The 3,878-nt window shown below is 36.5% G+C and overlaps 1 pseudogene; it reads right to left on the reverse strand.

Annotated features, from left to right (window-relative positions):
- Positions 1 to 598: 598 nt before the first annotated feature.
- LOC101343052 (olfactory receptor 5W2-like) lies at positions 599 to 3,474 on the reverse strand (annotated as a pseudogene).
- Positions 3,475 to 3,878: the final 404 nt, after the last annotated feature.

Below are 3,878 nucleotides of genomic sequence, written 5' to 3' on the forward strand. Positions count from 1 at the left end.
TCTTTATGAATTTTGTTATGTCAATTTACCTAGACATTCCCTAAGACTATCGTCGCCAGACCCAGACCCAGGTACTTGGTCTCTCAAAGTGTTTGGATGTGTCTAGGAAACTTCTATGCTTTTGTTTTGGTCCAGTTATGCTGACTTCCCCTATAATCGTGCATTGTCTTTCCCTTCACCAATGCTGACATTTGTCTACTATCTAGTTAGTGATATCCCCTCCCCCCACCCTATTCTTGTAACCATCAAAAAATGTTTTGTTTTTTCTGTGTGAAAACCTTTTCTTGAATTCTAATAAGAGTGTTCTCATACAGTATTTGTCCTTTTGCGACTGACTTATTTCACTCAGCATAATTTCTTCCAGATTCATCCATGTTGTGTGATATTTCACAAATTCATCATTGCTCTTTGTCACTGTGTAGTATTACATTGTGTGTATGTACCATAATTTACTTATCCATTTGTTTCCATTTTTCTAGTATTGTGAATAGTGCTGCAATGAACATGGGTGTGCATATGTCTACCCGTGTGACAGCTTTTATTTCTCTAGGGTTTATTCCTAGGACTGGGATTGCTGGATCATATGGTATTTCTAATTTTAGCTTTTTAAGGAATCGCCATCTGGGTAGTAGCCAGAAATTGGCCAGAAATACATAAAGACTGTAGTATCCTGGAAAATTGCAACAGTAGTTAAGTGAGAGGCGCAGGTGGAGAAAGCTTTGAACTTTCCCTAAGTAGAGTGGATCTTTAAGACTGAGAGGATGATGCAACAGTAAGAGACAAGAACTCCTGAAATGGTACTCAGTTCAACAAAACCAAAAATAATGAATAATGCCAGCTCATTGCCCGAAATATCAGAACAGGAAAGGAGGAAAAGTGGAGGTAAATCATAGAAGAAATTATTAATTTCATCTGAGCCACAGAAACATAGGCAGAAAGTTAATGTCGCATGTATCAAACCATCCACCATGCCTACCAGGTAAACCCTGATCATGAGCACAGAGCATACCCTGCTGGACATGTTGACTGTATAGAGCAAGGGGTTGCTAATGGCCTTGTATTGATCAAAGGTTGTCACCACCAGCAGTAGACTCTCAGAATCTTCAAAGATACAGAAGATGAAGAACTGCAGAGCATAGCCATAGAAGGAAATAGATCTGTCTTTGGCTAAGAGGTCCACCAGCACCTTGGGCCCAATTGCTGTGGTATAGCTGAGGTCACAGAAGGAGAGGTCACTGAGGAAAAAGTATATTGGTGTTTGAAGCTGGGAGTCCATTCTAATTAAAATGATCGTGCCAAGATTTGCCAGGAAGTTATTGTTAGGAGCCTTTGAGTCAGCTCTGACTCATATGGACCTAAGTACAACAGAAGGAAACATTACCCAGTCACATGCCATCCTTACAATTACTGCTATGTTTGAGCCCATTGTTGCAGCTACTGTGTTGATCCATCTCATTGAGGATTTTCCTCTTTTTAGCTGACCCTCAACTTTACCAAGCATGATTCCCTTCCTCAGGGACTGGCCCCTCCTGATTACATGCTCAAATGCTCCCTTCTAAGGAGCATTCTGTCTGTACTTCTTCCAAGACAGAAATGTTTCCTCCTTTGACAATCCATGGTATATTCAATATTCTCCTCCAACACCATAATTCAAAGGTATCAATTCTTCTTCAGCCTTCCTTATTCATTGTCCAGCTTCGGCATGCATATAAGGTGATTGAAAACATCATGACTTAGGTCAGGCACACCTTAGTCCTTAAAGTGACATCTTTGCTTTTTAACACTTTAAAGAGGTCTTTTGCAGCAGATTTGCCCAGCGCAATGAATTGTTTTATTTCTTGACCCCAGCTTCCATGGGTGTTGATTATGGATCCAAGTAAAATGAAATCTTGACAGCTTCAATATTTTCTCTGCCAGGAGGTTAATGACATAAATAACTGGAAACATGTTAAAGAGGACCACTTTGATCTCTTGCTATTAGTAATTCAAAGAAAAAAAAAAAAGAATTCAGTTACAAAGGAATAATTTTGCCTTTCCACTCTCCTTTGTTCTTATTTTAAACTGTTGATAAAATGATCAAGAAAATGGTAGATCCGTATTTAACTCTTCTGGACATCCAGAAAATATTATCTGTACAACAGAAATAGATTTGTTTAGGTAAAATATCTTTTTATCCTCACCATATTAAGAGACATATGTTACTCTCTAAAGAGACTTTTTTTGACAATAGTACAAAAATTTATATGAGGGATAGGAAATTGAGAAACTTTGATCTAAACCTCCCAGTTTCATGAGGCATGTGACTTTCTATTTGTTCCTTAATTTTTTTTTGTTGGAGTTCACTTGAATGAGTTGAAATCTCTATCCATAATGTGGGCCAAGAGTGTGTTTATTGGCTTGTAAAAGTTAAAATAAAACAATATGAAAAGAAAACACCAATATTAGAGAGACAAACCTGGAAGATACAGGACCGAGCCTCTGGTAGGCTTCCAAAAGTGTCAAAAAAAATGATCATAATTAATGTGTTCCACAGGAATCGTGATTGGTCTAAAAGCTTGCATTTTAGCTCTGTAATCAATGAGCATACCACTGACTTGATAATGATGAAAATCATTGTTACTAATCTTGGTCTACATCATCTTACTATTTAATGAGACATGAAATGTGTTTACTGACTTTTTTTCTAGAATTGTATTACTGCTTTGCCACAATATTCATTACGATGTGTAGAGAGGTCTGGTGCAAAATTACAAGTCTCAACATTCAAATAGAAGTGCTAAAATAAGTGGAAACAACAGAATTTAACACATACACTTGCATCTCTTTGGGTTTTAAATTGATTGTTTCATTAAAAATGGAAGTGAGTAGAGGACCAATAAAACTTTCTGAAATATATAAACTTTGTTTCTTGTGCACATGTGTATTTATGTGTGTGTGGCATGTGTTTGTGTGTGTACATGTCTCTCTGTTGATATATAAGAATTGAAATGTGTATGATGGTCCAGTTTTTTTTTTTTTACTTAAGTAAATATGTCATGTGGTTCACATGGAGTTGCATTTAGACATGCTTGCATTTGTAAAGTGATAGTTTAAATATTCTTTAAATAAAACTAAAAAAAAATCTTAAACTTATATACACACTTGGACAATGATAAAAGGAGTTCATAGTTTTGTAATGAAGCTAGATTAAAATAAAATAATTAAAACTGTAACAATGGTTATTTTTAGATAGTAATTTGTTCAGTCAGATTCTCCAGTTACGGGGAGAATATATTGATTTTTTTCTATTGCAAATTTTCTAAACTGACTAAGCAGTTATAAAAAGATTTATTAGCAAATCCTTAATATTTTTTTCCCTAAAAATGTTAGTTTTCTCTTTCTGTGTTCTTTAAATTTGGAGACTCAGAAACCTACCTGAGATGAGTAGATCTTTCTGGTTGCTCCTCTGGTAGAGGAGCAATAGGCAGGTGGCATTTAATCTTACTCAGTAATATCTGGGGCTTAAATCTCTGAAGCTTCTGCTCTCATGTTCTGTGCTATGCAAACATATGGTTAATTAGATTTCTAGTTCTGTATTTTACCCTATGTCTTACTTATCTATTGCTGCTATAACAGAAATACCACAAGAGGATGGCTTTAAAAAATAGAATTTTTTCTTTCACAGTCTAGGGAGGCTAGAAGTCCAAATTCAGGGCACCAGCTCCAGGAGAAGGCTTTCTTTCTCTGTCGTATCTGGGGGAAGGTCCTTGTCATCAATCTCCTCCCGTTCTAGGAGTTTCTCAGCATAGGGACCCAGGCTCCAAAGAATGAGCTCTGTTCCTGGCTCTTCTTAATTGGTGGTATGAGGTCCCTTGCCTCTTTGCTTGATTCTCTCTTTT

This window comes from Trichechus manatus, unplaced genomic scaffold, assembly GCF_000243295.1.
Source record: "Trichechus manatus latirostris isolate Lorelei unplaced genomic scaffold, TriManLat1.0 scaffold00236, whole genome shotgun sequence".
NCBI classification, from domain to species: Eukaryota; Metazoa; Chordata; class Mammalia; order Sirenia; family Trichechidae; genus Trichechus; species Trichechus manatus.